The 17275-nt window shown below is 40.6% G+C and overlaps 1 pseudogene; it reads right to left on the reverse strand.

Annotated features, from left to right (window-relative positions):
• Positions 1-213: 213 nt before the first annotated feature.
• On the reverse strand, positions 214-16102 carry LOC139283715 (ribosomal protein S6 kinase alpha-2-like; annotated as a pseudogene).
• Positions 16103-17275: the final 1173 nt, after the last annotated feature.

The raw sequence follows: 17275 nt of genomic DNA on the forward strand, positions 1-17275 counted from the left end.
TAAAATTTACTTTTTGAATTGAGTGAACTGAAGCTAATCCTGATATCAGTGCTAGTGGACTGCTTTATTGTTATAGTTAATTGAGTTTTGTCCCTTTGGGATACATTCAGTTTATAGGCCTACAAGCACTCTGCAGCAAGGTTTGTGCTTTTTCGTCTTTAATTATGTGGGTCTCTGTTTAATTTCTTTTGAGTTTCATTCAGATTGTTGGAGCTACTCCTTTTCTTTAGGGTCTGAATTAACTTTAGGACTCCCCAGTTTCTTCATTCCTCGCCGCTGAGCCAGACTGGAGGACTGAACTGGTTCCAGGACTGGAGCAGGAGCACAGCGCCTCAGAGCAGAGTAGGTGGCAGACAGCGCCCCCTGGTGGAATAAAAGGGGACTGTATTATATCATATTAATAGTGGCCATATCTGTTCAACAACTAAAGTGGCAGACAGCGCCACCTGATGGACAGACACACTACAATTTTTTTGCAGTGTAGTACATTTTACTGATACTGACATTAACTCAGTTTACGTATCCATATACATCCTAACAACAGTTTCTTTAAGAGTCACTCATATCTATTACACACAAAATAAAGCTAAAACGCCATTTGTTTTTGTAAACTGTGTATTCACCACTTACAGGTTTGTTCTCTTAAAATTAGAATGAAACATACACACACAGAAACACTGAGAAACGTCTGAGAATAACAAGCATTTGGTCTGATAGCTTGATGATATATATTTACTGTATACACAAATGCACACGGGTCTGACCTTGACAGTAAGTGCATCCTGTCTGGTGAGAGCTTTGTCAGACAGCTGGTCTTTGTCTACAATCCAGGGGTGGCGAAGAACCTAAACGGCATCACAGCGAAAATTATTTGCTGATGTATTTTTCAAAAACTGCTCGTAACAGTGAGACATAAACAATACAGCACGCTAACATACAGTATACACTCCTGACTTCAATTCAAAGGTTAAGAGAACATATGTACATATATAATATGATAAGAAAAATGGTGCAATTTACACTGTGTGTGATTTCCACTACTGTTTATTGTCTTAATGAATAAAAGTATGTATCTGTGATATATTTAATAATGTTTCCAGTCAACAGAGTGTACACGATACTACATTAAAAACTATCAAGTTATATTATGGACTAATAGTACCTGGGGGGCAGTCAGGCGCTGGTGAGGGTCCACATGGAGCATCTTGATCACAATGTCCTGTTAAACATATGCAGACATACACAGGTGATATAAGTATATTTAGACAGTACCGGTACCATGATGTCACACAACTATTTGAGGTCTATTTATCTACCCCAAAAAATATTTTAATTTAACCTTGGCAGGGTCTGATACCAGGTCCCAGTTCCCTCCTGTGATAATGAATTTTCCACTGCCGATTTGAGCCAGAATTTCCTCTGCTGTGTCCTCAGAACTGCTGGCAAACGGGCTGAAACTGGCCGATAAAAGTAAAAAATTACAGAGAGCAATTCAAAGGTTGGGTGAATTACAATAACAGAGAATGAGTCAGACCGTAGAGAGCCCTCTAAGACCTATAACTGGTGTGAAAAACTGCTTGATAAATTAAAACCGCTGACATTATAAAACCTAGAGACAATAAAACCCACGGTGGAGGAGATAAAAAGCAATAACCTTTAATTTGACATGGGTAAAATACATTGTCTCTTTTATGTTCACTGTTATTTCACTGGGGGAGTTCATTTAGAACACATCCTGTTTATAGCAGCGGGGGGAGCGTTTGCAGAAAACAGCAACAATAGATCCAGTTTACACATGTACGCCAGAAAGCTGAACTGTACTGCAACAGTCTGTCAATGTTGGTGGTTTTAAACTGACCCTGCTATCATGGTGTAGAGCAGGATCCCCAGGCTCCAGATGTCACAGGCTGCATCATAACCCTGCTTCCTCAAAACCTGCACACACACAAACACACACACACAGTAGTCATTTCAATAGAGTGCATGGCGGGATTAGTTTCTGTGAGTCATTATTTTAAAATGTATTTTTGATAGCCGTTTCATAATTTGTGTAAGTGTCGGTGAGATATTAAGAGAGTTCTTATTATGATTATTGATATGCTGTACCTCAGGAGCCATGAACGTAGCTGTGTAACAGGGGGTCATCAATAAGCCATTCTCAGCCCTGAGCTGTTTGGCACAACCAAAATCACATATCCTGATGCATTCTGGGAGTCCACTGTCATCAGAATAGCGAATGTTACTAGGCTTCAGGTCTCGATGCACAACCTGAAAAAGAGGAAGACACACACACACACACACACAAAAGTTGTAAAAGTTACACATCTGGTTATACAAAAACATTCAATGGTTGCTCAAACTGCTACTGAATCTTCAAAACCAAACACAGACATGCAGTATTTTGCAAGTAAGTGTAAACATTCATGTATAATGATGTCAAGAAGTCTTCAACAAATGTTTCTGTTGCCTTCCGTCCCTGCCTCTTACCCCCTGCGAGTGCAAATACTCCACAGTTTTGGTCAGTGTGCAGATGATGTCTGACGCATCTCTCTCTGTAAAATTTGGCACCATCAGAACTCTGTCCAGCAGCTCGTCTCCTCTCAGTAAGTCCTGAACCAGGAACGCACACTGGCCGTCGTCAAACACCTAATGGTAAAAGCACACACACACGTGGCTTATTAAAAACTGATGCTGAAGACGCTTTTGCTTGCAATCATTACATGATTTTTGAAAAGAAAAACATTTATGGTGTGGCACCATGTGTGAGGGGTGGGCGTGTTACACTTACATCCTTCAGGGTAATAATATTTGGATGCTGTCCGTATCTTAACAGAATCTCAATCTCTTCTGATGGATCTTTCCTCGCTTTCTCAATAATCTGACACACAAACACAGAAACACGCAGGATATGTTGTGAAAGTCTAACTCTCTAAATGGACATGGCCAGGATGCACAAAGCGTGTTTTATGTGTTCAGAAACACTTTGTATATATTATAATGTTAATATTAGAATGTTTCTGTGTATCTAAATATGTTCTCGTAAAGGTTTGGTGCCCGCTACCTTCACTGAATACTCCACAGCAGTAACTCTGTGCAGACATCTTCTGCAGACGGAAGTCGCCATCTGTCCGACTTCCTCCTTAAGCTCATAAACATCACTGAAGGCCACATCACCACGGAGATGCTGCAGGGAACAACAATCAGACAGACACACGCATTCTTCTATTATATATTATAGATATGGCATAAATCAAGAATAACTGCTTTATTAAATAGCTAATTTATTAATTATGCAGTCTGTTTATCTGTCAGTTAACTCATAAAACAGTGATCAATTCAGTGATTTATCTAAACAGTTAATTTGTTATCCAATGAGAATGTGATGTGACATACGGTATATACCTGTGCTATGGGGTTGATGCTGGTCACCTCCTGACGAGAAGGTGCTACCGTAGCAACACTAGGCTCCTGAATTTGATTCGTTGCAACAAAGCTGAAACCACGAAACAACTGGTGTGTGTTTGCGCTGGGAGGGATGCCGGGAGAATCTGGATAGGCAAAGACACACAGATACTAACATGTATCATCAGCTATGACAACCACTAAATGGTAAATAAATGGCAAATAACCCCTTCATACATTTCATCAATGAATGGACTCTATCTCTATCTAAGCACACCTGTGTTAACATATCACATGTATGTGTGTGTTTTCGTATGTTTTACTTACCAGTGGGTGTTCTGGAGGTGAACTCAGGGTCAAAATGGAAAGTGTCTTCAGGTCTCCCAACTGTCGGTTTGAATGGAGGCCTCATTTCCTTCTTGTACAACTTCTACAGAAAATAACACAGTGAAAAGTCAAAACTGCTTTATTTCCATTACATTTTTATTGTTCATTTATTGTTTCATTGTTTCTGGATCCAGTGTGAACAATGAAGTATGGGTTGGGTTCCACAAAAGTTAAATGAAATGTTCATGTCCACTTTTGTCTCACACCAAACTAATCATACAGTGATGCAAGTTTTAATGTAAACATGTACTGACTACCTGTCTTGAATTTTAATGAGTAAAGAAAAGATCAATTAGAAGAGAAGAGAATAAAGTAAATAATCCTCATTTTATAGACAGTGATGAAAAGGGACACCTATATGATATGTTAAGTAAAACTCGTATATGCCCATTATATAATAGTATACAGAGTATGCACATACTGTATTTCTATTTACTGAAGTGTATTACTGAGTATGACCTGCAGGTGTCACCAGTGTAACATCAGTCATTGCCTGCTGTGCACCGTGGCAGGGTTTCACATTAAATTATTGTAACAGAGGCCACCAGCACTGGAGAACATATTCATGGTGAGAGTGTAACCAGTAACACACACTCTTACTTGCTAGTTAATTTGCATTTGACATTCTTTGTGATGCACGGCCCCTGAGAAGGTGAGGCTGCAGCTTTTCAGATCAAGACATTAATGAAAGATTGTAGGATCACAGAGAAATAGTCAAAAACAAGACTCTGATGGACAACAGAGGAACCATTCTGCCTGACGCAGCACAGTGATTTAATTAGCATAGTGTGGAGGAGAACGTAAGCCTCTTATTGATAGCTTGTCACATCAAGCCAGCAACACCATCTGTAAATGGGAAAATGTGGTGTTTGGCAGGGGCGAGTAGGTAGTAATGTAGTGAGGAGTAACAGTGAGAGCCCGTGGTGAGGGCAGAGATTAGTGGACATGCAAAGAAGATAATAGTGGATTTTGTTAGGAATGAGAGCATCACTACTCACAACAGCGGATAAACAAGCGTCACAAGCCTTCCAAACATCTCTGATAAAAAGGAACGAGTGCAACAGTGCGACCATGAGAGATTTTGTTGTTCAGTCAATAAAACGATAAATCTGTGCATACTTTGCTGAGATTTCTGGCTATCAAAACAGATCTTCTAGAGAACAGAACCTCTCTCTGTAACTCAAGGCAAAGTAACAGTGAACAGTCTTGCTGGTGTGTAACATTGTTGAGTTGCTTTCAACTGCTCCTGTTAGAGTATGCTGTAATGCAGCATGTAACCCCAGGGGCTGCAAGAACAGCTTTCAAGTTCGCCAGAAACAAATTGAGTTTCAGAGCATGATTCAGTAAGAGTGCTTACAGTTAAAAAAGAATGATCCTTTTTAAGCGCCGCACGTCCAAGGAGTGGATGTCAAGGTTAGATTATGATAGTGCAGGTAATGTCTGCAGCCGGAACATTTGCGCATGAGCAAACTTTCTGTGAGAAAGGCTATTATAGATAAGAGGATTAATCACAATAAAGTTGGGCAAGACAGGCAGAGAGGGAAGTTAGGGATTTTGTCTCATGCTAAGGATGTTTAATGATTCATGATTGTGGGCAACACTTGAGGAAGTGGATGAACAGCTGCAGGGCTTCGATGGCAGGATACAACAACAACTACAGTCACCACAATGTGATTCAGACGTGTTGCTCTCAGAATAAATTATTTTAGATTTAACCCACTAATCTGAATAGCGCATCTCAGAAGTACAACTTCCAGGAAAACAGTACGTTTGTCACGTGAAATGAAAAGAAAAACTGTATGAGAAATGTCTTGCTAACCACCTTACATGAAGCAACTGTAAACATAAAATGAATATACAGTTTCTATGAGCAACCAAGTGTAGTTGATGGTAGTAGGACCAGTGGCGTGACTTTTCCACTAGGTGGGGCTAAATCTTGGCATGCTATCCGCCATACTGTCACGTAAAAAAACACTATGCTGAGAGTCTCTACCTGAGAGTCTGTGTCGGAGTTTGACACACACACACACACACACACACACACACACACACACACACACACACAATTTACAACCACGAAAAGCAAGCAGGCTAGCTAAAGTTTTGTTTACGCTCGCGCGAGCATGACGCCACAGGGAAACCAAACTACGTGACGTGTTCTGTCTGTCTGTCTGTCTGTCGGTCTGTCTGTCTCCTCCGCTCCGTTTCAGTACTTCTTCTTGCTACTTGGGCAGTGTTGCCAGGTTGGTTCAAAAACGTAATTATTAGCCAGAAAATAATATCAGTATTGGAAAAAATAAGAAAAACATCTGCACCATGACACATCAGGCTAAAGTTTTGTCATCCCACCCAAGCTAATTTGTACCGACATGAAACCATCCTACAGCCACCTCAATGTTGCCCAATTTGGCAACATTTTTTTCTTCATCCAGTTATTTTTTGGTGCCGTGTCAACCAATCAGGGGCCACCAGGGAAAGCCGAACATATGACACACATACCGCCGTCGGGCGGAGATAAGTGCGCCCTTCGGCACACACACCAAGACTGTAGGCAGCGCCTTTTTGTTTTAGTTAAATGTATATACACACACACACACACACACACACACACACAACACAACAATAACATTAACGATTTTTCATTAAAATATGTATTTCACAATTGGAATTGCAGGAGGGGCGGCGCCCCAACGCCCTTAATGGACCACACGCCACTGGTATTTACTTTCCACAACTGTGACACACGATACTGGCCTACTTTGTTTCACTTCCAGCTGAGTCTGTCTGAACACTTTTTCAGCATACTGTATACAGCATGTGTATAATGTGTAAGTGTATAATAAAATAGAAGTTAATAGTACCCTTGTAAATAGTGACCTTCCCTGAAAAAACAACAGCATTGGAAAGTTTAAAAAATATGCAGACTACAGAATATTCTTCATAAATTGTTCTTACGTTCCAGTCTATCGATGCAAAGAAGCGATGTCTTTTGATTTCTTCCACTCCATCTGGTCCAGCACCTGTCAGTCATTGAGACAAATTGAGAGAATGATGTCATTGTTGTTGCACATCTATTAGGAAAACAGACAGCATGGCAAGCACATTTATTAATTAAAAAGTAAATCAATGATACAAGGAGTGTGAATACAGTCAGATTTTGGACATTTATGACATAAATGGTATCGCTTATTAGAAGTCTGTGGATCCTGAAAATCATGCTGTAGCTTAAATTTTGCTTTTGTTACAGTGACATTTTTTATTATTTTACCACATCAGGATGAGGTTTAATAGGATTAGCTCCACAAGTAAAGTGTCTCATGTTAACTGACTCAACTGTTTTGGAAAGTGTTAAAAATGACTGATTTCATTTTAGATTGTTGTTATCATCTGCAGCCTTATTGTCCCTTACATTTTGCATCCCTCCAGGTAAGAACTGACCTCAATAATTGGCAATCCAAAGCAGCACAAAACTGTAAATGTACTACCATTATTCTGAAAACATATTTGCCATCTAAGATTTATATATACATTACCGAGTCGATTAGCAGGGTTCCTCTTGAAGAGTGCTCTTAATAAACTCTGCACTTCAGGACTGAGGAACTGTGGCATTCCCAGCTTGGCCCTGCACAGACAAGACAAAAAATAGGCTTACGCACACGCAGATGTTTGATAATGCTGCAATATATTAACAATCGTTTTTAGTATTGGATCAACTGTTTTCATAGTTTTCATAGTAACAACTTTATTATTCTGTTTATTCAGGTAGAGTGGGATATTCTGAGATTGATGATGATGATGATGATGATGATGATGATGATGATGAACCACAACTGGAAAAAGGTATTGCTGTTTAGAGAACTATGAGCAAAGAAATGCAGTCACACAGAGAAAGCGAAAGTAGACCAGAAGCTATAGGGATATAAGATTGACCAAAATGCTATAACATCCTGTACATACTGGCCACTGTCACATCACTTGTATATAGCAACTAAGAACAAGACACTCCCTAATACAACATCAGTAACACAAGAAAACAATATTAACATTGTTAAACATTTATCTACAGGTAACACATAACAGCACTCCACCCAGACCATTAGGAGTCATAACTTAAAGGCTTTACGAATAACAACAATAAATGATAACAGTTTCAATTGGTCTTACTTGAGAATAAGTGCCATTGTTTCCTTCCGATCTTTTCCTTGGAAAGGCAATGATCCTGTCAACATCTCAAACTGGAAAACAGATGGTAACAATTGTCAGAGCGCGTGGCAGCTGACCAATGGAAGGAAATGCAGAGGAGGATCGTTCTGAACCTTTATGCTCAATGCAAGTTTGAACTGATAATGCTGACATTACAAACTTTAACAAATGTTAAAGCTGTGGACTATTGTATAAGCTGGAGCACACCATCAGCCTGTTTCTGGAATATAAATGTTGCTAGTGGACACATTTTATAAATACTGACATGAATATGTATATAATAAACAACATCATTAGTTATAGATTGCATAGTGATATTATATAGAAAGAAATACATATCGAAATAACAGGAAATAGAAATAAAATCACAAGACAGAAAAAGAGGTAACTGGTCCTGTTGAAGATTAATGGAGCACATAAAGCTTTTATGAGTGGCAACAAATCTGCCACTGCCACTGACATGCTCCTGCTTTCCAGTTATGGATTTTTCAACAAATGTATTTTTTATTTATAAAAAAAGGCTCCCTCCACTACTGTCTTAAGTTTTACAAAATCTGTATAGTCCAGGGGGAGTATTCTGTTTAGCCATTTGTTTGTTTGTTTTAATATTTGTATATTCCTAATACTAGCCAAGGGCAGATAGGGGTGACATCTTTCCCTGGTGCCCTGATGTAGCTGCCAGCTGTCAGTGAATGTTAACCTCATTTTCAGTATTAGTAAAATAAGCCACCGGGCTAACAAAACAAGCAGAATCCAACAGATGCACGATTACTGAAAGTGTTGGGTATCTGCCAGATACGTTAATTAAGCAGCTTTACTTCCAGAAGAAAGCCAAATTAAGAAACCAGTACACTGGCTCGTTATCCAAGAGCCGAGTCTTTGGCTCATAAGATACAGTAAATTGATGTGCACTGTTTTTGACAGCATGATCAGACAAAACGTGTTAGGCAGCAGAAAAAAACTGCACTCAGAGTAAAGATCACAAGTGCATGTTAACAGTGAAAATGAGCTGTCAAAGCAAAAGATTGTTTTAAGATTAAACAATTCTTACCATAAGTACCCCAAATGACCACCAGTCGGCACTTTGTGTATGCCCTCTCCTGTTTACAACCTCTGGAGCCATGTACTCTATTGTTCCACAGAAGGAATATGCTCTTTTATCATGGTCGATGGCCTCCTTACTCAATCCAAAGTCTGAAACACACAGAGAGACAGAGAGACAGAGAGGGGGGGGGGACAAGGTGAGCAGAAAGAGTGACACTAAGTAAAAGAGAAGAAGACAGAAGATTGTTTGCAGTTGGATGCACTGACCGGTTATCTTAATGTGTCCTTCTTCATCCAGAAGAATACTGTTGGGAAAAATGAACATTACAATCTGCTTTAAAGATAACTTCGTGAAATACATGGATACAAAAGGGAGCCTTTATGAGACAGTACTTTTCAGGCTTGAGGTCCCTGTAGATGATCCCCAGACTGTGTAGATGGTCCAAGGCCAGGGCCAACTCTGCAAGGTAGAACTTCACATCCTCTTCTGTAAACATTACCTACAAGAAATAAAGACATGTGGATGTACTAAGTAATACATAACAACAACAACAAAAACAAGGCGCAAACATGAGCTGGTAAAAAAAAAGATCAAAAAACGAAAAAAAAACATTAAAATATTAAAAATGTTTAAAAAGCAGCAGGATGGCTCATGTTGGCGTCTAATCCTCAGTAATCGTTAAGGGACATCTCACAACATGTCCATGTCAAAGTATTACATTTGATAAATTAACTCTTCAGAAATAAGTGCCATCACAACCATCGTATAAAAAACCCACAATGTCCTGTGGATGTTCTTAGATGTGTGATTGTGGGTCTGTTGGTGACACTAAGATGCACTTTCTTTCATGCTTCTTATAACAGTAGAAAACTACTCTTTCTTTATTTCTTTCAATAAGTTGGTCAGTTGATTTGTTTGTTCTTTCTTCACTCTAGAAGAAGACTCTGTGGTTTCCAGGAGTTGGGAAAGCTGCAATGCAACAAACAAAAATAGCTTCATAGCTGCAGCAAAAAAAACATTGATTGATTTAGACTTTTGGGTCTTAATGGAAAAACAAAATTAAACTACACTTCTCATTTAAAAACTGTATCCAGCAAAACAGCTCACAACCAACACACAGGTCTTTGTTTACTGATGAAGCGTCAGCATAAAACTAACGGAGGCGAGGGGTCACATCAACACAGCGTTCACAAGGACAATGATGGCAGGTGTAGTCACTCCTGGTGAGTCTACATCAGTGTTATACAGCCCGTAATAAACCTTGAAAAGTAAAGGCTTGTAATTTTTTTTATACTGGAGATGGAGAAAGAGCCAGGGAGCCTATCAGGAGCAAACCTACCTCCTTTGACAGACGAGTGAAAAGGTCTCCTCCTCGGAGGAAGTCTAGGATCAGATAGAGCTTTCCCTCTGTCTGGAAGGCTACGCACACACACACGCACACACACACACACACACACACACACACACACACACACACACACACACACACAAGTTATACAACACATTGAGGCTATATTGCTGTATTTGGGCTGTATTGTACTTTGTGTTATTTTGAGGACGTAGTTAAAGTAGAAAAGGTGTTTATTGTGCACATCCAGCCTCAGCAGGGTACAGGTGTGGGACAAAATCAGCATCATCACCAAATTTAACACATTCAGTGTGTGGACTTTTTCTTTTTTCCTCATTTTGATGTATCCAATCCAAACAAGTCTTTACTTTAAAAAGGACCAAACATTTTTTTTTCAACATTCAGCCACTAAAAGTTCCATTTCTTCAAAAGGACTCCCCTAAAAGACGTAACTCCAACTAGTATGCATAGACAAGTTGGGCATCCAATAGTTATCTTAATATCTTTTTCTGATTTTGTCAAAAAAGAAGATCTGGTTTGTTATATATGGGAATACACTGTGATTTCAGAGAGACAGATATTCAAATCAAACCCTGAATGACGACCATCAGACAGCCAGACTCACCATAGTGCAGTTTAACTATAAACGGATGGTTCACTTCGGCCAGAATGTCTCTTTCCATTTTAGACCGCACACGATCGCGAACTTGGGAGGAGAAAGTGGGGCAACAAGAATGTGTTTAATAACATAATATTCAGTTATTTCTATCTGCGTGCAGATAAATCACGACAAGCCGCAAATACCATGAGTAGGTTTTATGTAGGATGCATTTACTTAATTGAAAAATGTAAATTGAATTAGACCCATCCCATGTTACTGCTGGTCTATAGTGCAGTGGAAACTACAATAACAGTGTTAGTGCAGCATCTGTCTCGTTGACAGGATGAGACCATAACTATTTAAATTCCAGGGGTGCAGGTTAAGAGGATTAAGGCTTGTACAAAGACACTAAATCAGCACATGACATCTCAACCTGCTTTTACAGTACATCCACGTTTACAATAATCCCATTTGACTCAAAAAACACTGCATCAAAAGTACAAACTAACCTCTTTTACCCCAAATCCTCCAGAATGTAGGGCACTCTGAGAACTCTGACAATCATGTATCTCTAATGTTTCCTGTTCATAACCATTCAGAGCCCAATCAAGAACAAAGTTGTTCTCAGTCTCAGTCAAGATTCAGTAATTTATTCAATTTTTGGATGCAACTGACACATAAATAGGTTAAAGCACGGTATTTACTAAGTAAGTACCACTTGAACCTGACATGAAAAGCATAAACATCACAAGAAAAACCTCCTTTAAGGACACTGCTTTTGGTTTTGTACTATTTTCTATCTTTAAACTTTGCCTCCCAGCATAATATACAAGGCAAAGCTACCAAGTTTGCTCTTTTTTCTTAATTTCAAGAATCACTTCTCAGGTGGTTCAGAAATGGTGGCATGGGCCAGTTATGCATCTCTAAAAATGACTGAAATATATCAATTCATTAATGACGCCATTAAGACAACTGGGAGGTATGTAAACGTATTAGTAGTTTAACTTACTGCATTTCACATTTCAGCTATTCATTTTTTACCTTTCAGTGTGGCTTTCTTCAGGACCTTCATGGCGTACAGCTGTCCTCTGTCCACCCCTCTGATCTTTCTCACCAGAAACACCTGGAATCATCATCATCACTGTCATCATCACGTTTTCTGAGCTATTGAGCTATTTTGTTACAGCTTGTAATTATTTAAAATACTAGCTGTCAAAAACCCACTGTGGGAGTAATAGTTAAATATGAGAACACAAGTAGGTATATTAGTATATTAATATGCACATCATTCAGGTGATTATTATTAATAGAAGAAACTGTTTCAGTTAATACACTTTAAGACATTACAGAGCCACACACACCTGTGTTTGAGGCCACACCAACCTGCTGTCGTTGCTTTTTGCACCCACCTCACCCTGCAGTTTGTAGGCTAGCAGGCTGAGGGAAGTGCCAGTTACCATCACTTTTCATTAAAAGATTCACATAAATGAAGTTTCACTGTGAGTCAGATGGCGCCTATGATTTACACGTGTATGCCAAATACTAATTAAGTATGTGTATAGCAAGCTATGCAAACATGCATAAACCAGGCCACACTGTGAATTGACAACCTGACCTCACGTGCCCGCCTGTGGCTTTGGAAAAAGCATCCACCAGCCAACATCTGCTGTGGTCTCTCATTTGCTGCATGCCGACCTCTAATCTACAGCAACACGGACAATTCAGCAGGCCTTCACTCATTTAAATAACCTTAGTGATGTGTGGCATGAGTTGGCCTACTGCTAATCTAGAAATAATTGAAAATGGATGGCTTATCATTAGCAAATGATGACTTGTAACACACTGACAATACACGCACGAACTGCATGGCAAAGCAAGGCCCAGAAAGAAAGGATTTTTCCAGTTTGGTTTTGAAGAACTTGACAGTCCCAAAGAGACCCCTGACCTCAACCCCATCCGACACGTTTGGGAGGAATTACAATGCTGACTGGGAACCAGGCCTTATCGCCCAACATCAGTGTCCGACCTTAATGCTCTTGCGTCTGAATGGGAGCAAATCCCTGCAGTCTGGTTTCAAACTCTCCTGGAAAGATTTCCCAGAGGAGTGGAAGCTATTATAGCAGCATATTAATGCCCGTGGTTTCTGAATACGATGTTCACCAATCACACATGAGTGTGCACATACTTTTGGCCATATGCATGTGTGAAGTCCAGTAGGTCTCAGATGTGTATCCTGTACCTTTCCATAGGAGCCCTGTCCCAGCACTTTCAGCAGCTGGAACTGAGAGGGGTCTGCTTTCTCACAACCCTCCTTAACATGGTGGCTGATGTCAATCTCCTTAAGTATACTGTCCTCCTGAGGAAAGAGAGACAGACGTCACTATTAGTGGACAGACAAAAGACAGAGGCAGGGAATACTGAGGAGTCATCTGTCTCTCAAAGGTGAGACATGAACAAGATGAGACAACATCTCAGCAGTTGTGAAATGTTGTTCATGTAACATCCATGATGATAAAAAACTAAACAATGAAACAAATGAAATAAATCACTTTTAATAAACGATTATGTTATTGCTGGGAAGGTATGGGCCGAGGTCACCGGCAGTGATGCATAGAGTAAGCTGCCTTTTTCAGCCTATTCAGTCTGCTCAGTGAAGCAGATGATCAGCTGCCAACCTGAGGCACGACAGAGATTGTTCAGTGTGACAATATACTGTAATTCTGTAAAGTTGTCAGTGTCATTTAGAAGTTAAGAGCTTCACACTCCACTTTCAATCAAGTATGAAATGCTGACAGGAGTTAGTAAATCCAGAAAGGTAAAGGTTGTAAATTATATTTTCTTTTCAGAGCTTCCCCTTCCAATGTCCCTGAGACATTAACATGTGCAGCTTGACATGGGGGACAAATGGTAGAAATAAACAGGACATGAGTGAATTACTAGGTACTTTACAAGCTTATTCTCTAAATTGACTTTGTAGTGTATTTTGTTTTGTAGAATTGACAAAGTTGCCTGCCACTGTCAGGACATTTTGAGGCCTTATTGGGATTAAATCAATACAATATACAATGTTTCTATAATGGCATGAGATCTATATCCCTCTATCTGGAATTAGAGTAATTTCTAAGACTTTAAGGCCATATAAAGCTAAAAATAATCAAACTGTCACTTGGATCTGTTTCTGCTAAGACAGCAAGTTCCTTGATGCTATCTCTGCAGTGAGAGTGTTATCGAGTCTGTGAATAACACGGCACGTGTGTTTTTCTGTTACAGTTTAGCCCAATCAAAAGCATGCAGCAAGGCAAGTTATTAGGTCTCAAATTCAGCCTTCGAGATTTATTTTTTATTACAACATCTGCCAGCGGGAGAGATAATTGTTTCAGAGCAGTTTCCCTTGTATCAGGAACTCTGTAGAAGTTAAGAGTCAGATTGATGCACTTGTATCAAGAAAATGATACTTGATTCTATGAATTTCATGAAATCTAAAGAGATTCATATAGCAAATAAATTAAATGACCTAATGAGATAATTACTAAAAAAATACAGATTTCAGTCAAGATCCTAAACGAAGCATTGGCCCAAGCAGAGTGAAATAAACTGCTGACATGACAGCATAGCAACAGTGCAAATCCACACATCACCGTCAGGGATGTCACAGGATTTTCTACCACAATGTTTTACACTTGCTTTGACTCAATTTTTACATCATGAGGTTGTACAAATGTAGAAAAGCTTTTCTTCTAATTTAAGGCTCAAATTCTAGTATGTGGAACTCTATCAAATTATAGTGATCACATGATGTAAATTAGGTATCATGCACAGCATTTGATCAAGGTGTTGAAATGCCATGGCTGTATTGTAAGCACTGAGTACGTGAGTTAGGGTTTACACTTTGAGTGTAAGACAACATTTGGGGTTTAAAGGTAATAATAGTAATCGTGCAGTAGCAGTTTGCCATATGTGATCCATTGCTGTTTTATTCTTTGAACATGGCCGCGGGAGTGAAGGAGGAAACAGGTTCAAGGCCTCGCTACCAGCTTCTGGGATGCTGATCTATAGCTGACCCTGAACTCTGACCTTCCCATAAAGGGGGAGGGAAGTGAAAAGAGAGCCTCCTCACACAAAGCATCACGATACAGATGTGGACGGTCAGCCTAACAGGTAAACAAACACAAGTAGACAGACATTTGTCAGCCAGACACACTAACAAACAGGTAGATAGCCTGTCAAGTTGATTCATCAGCAATCACACCAAGAAGACCAGAGGAGGGGAGGGGGAGTTTATTCTCTATTTATATCTCAAAAATACAGGTAGACGTGCTGCAAACAGCAGTCCGCCTCTCTCTTCCCTGCTGGTTTGTTTGGGCTATAAATAGACCTCCACTGCTGTGGCCGTCCACTGAATCAATCTGTCTGTATCCATTTATCTATCAACCTGCCTGCCTGGCTGCTTGTTTGCCTGTTAGCGTTTCTGTCTGTCTCCCTGCATTACCATGTGGCCTGTCTCTCCCTCTCTCTCTCTCTTCGTCAAAACACAATGTCTCTCTGCCCCTCTGTTTTCTGGATCCTTGACAGGCCGGCAGCAGCAACAGCTGTAACGATGCTGCAACGACTCCTGAACCGCTCCACAACTAACCAAATAACACACATTCCTCCCACACCCATTCCCATGTGCACACAGACTCCTCACACACATCCTCCTCTACTGTTGGTATGAGACGGCTGCTGTTTTTGTCTTGGGCTTTTGGCCTTAATATTCACATAAACACACACATGGTGCAACTGTGATGCAACCCCCCATCCAGCACCGATCTCTAGTTGATAGAAGTTTGTACTGCTCCTGGGCGGGTGTCTGAATATCTGGACTAACCTCTAGTTGACAGAAGCCAGAGTTGTTCTTATTCCTCGCTGCCTTGTTCTTCAGGTAGATAGAGAACCATCTCCGCACTGTGAATTTTCGCGTGCTGGTATCCATGGCAATGGGCAGACCTGTGCATCTATCCCATAATGATGAACATCTCCCTGCAGGAGGTCCTAAGGTAGAGACGCAGAAACAGAGAGCTTTTTTTTTTTTAAATTATGGTTATCTATTTGTCCCGCAGTTCATCCATTGGCCCATCCTCAATGCAGTCGTTTCTTTTTAGTTTCCCCATCATTCACATTCGCCGCTCGTCCCTCTGGTGGGTTTCAAGCCTGTCGTGTTCCCCCTCCGTCCTCTCAGCTGCAGTGGACGCCAGTAAGCACGCAGTCAGAGTTGTAACAGAGCCGTTAATCTGCACAGACGGACAGGCGGGATGACTGGGTTTGGGGATTGTCTTGTTTTGCAGCAGGCTCGCTGCGTGAGGCTGCAGGGAGAGGTGACGAGCAAATCCGTTCCGCTGAATCAGGAGAGGTGTGTGTGAGCTCCCTCCTCACGTCTCTGCCTGTGCATGTGTGTTCATCCCCTGCTGCTTCCCTCTCTCTCTGCAGAACAAGGGATTGTCACCAGTCACATTGTGAGCCGGCCAACACCTCCCTCCCTCTCTCCCCCCTGCCCCTCACCTCCCTCCCCGTGTCTCCCACCAGCACACAGCAACAGCTGGCGAGGTCACATGGTGTAACCCAGCTACCTCTCTCTGTCTTCCTCGTCCTCTGTCCCTTCTCTTTAGCCCGTGCATGACACCCAGTAACTCTCACAGATACAGACAGCATAAAAAAAAAATGAAAAAATGACAAAATGAAGTAGAATGTCAGCAACAAAACAGTGGAGGTCTGTGGAAAACACTGAAACTGTCAGATTCAGACACATTACATCAGAATTCAATTTGAGGAGAGCAATCAATGTTACAATCAATAATGATGACAGAGGCAGGGGCAGCAATCACAGAGAGTAGTGGGATCTGGTTGATCACTGGGCATGGGTGTGTGTGAGTGTGTGTGTAGGTGCTTGGATATGTCACATCAGCAGCTTTGCAGAACTGCAGTGTTACATAACTACACAGAGAGGGGGAGAGAGAGATGGAAATGGAGACCAAGGGAAGGGGGGGCTTTATTAGATGGAAGTGGGGGGTAAATCAGGACTGCTGCTCTCCCTGGGTCAACTGTCCTGAGATTTCTTGTTTTCTAAAATAAGGTTTCATATTGTTCAGCCAGGGTAATTCACCTCAAACACTCAAACTGTGATCCCCAAACTTGGACCGTCACTAAAAGCTCATAGTGCTGTTTTTATGTTTTGACAGGATTTGAACCACGTTCAGAACATAGCTGGCACATAGTTTCGGGCCATTTTAGCACTATTGAAAATGTAATCAGA

This window comes from Enoplosus armatus, chromosome 1 (genome assembly GCF_043641665.1).
Source record: "Enoplosus armatus isolate fEnoArm2 chromosome 1, fEnoArm2.hap1, whole genome shotgun sequence".
Taxonomy (NCBI): domain Eukaryota; kingdom Metazoa; phylum Chordata; class Actinopteri; order Centrarchiformes; family Enoplosidae; genus Enoplosus; species Enoplosus armatus.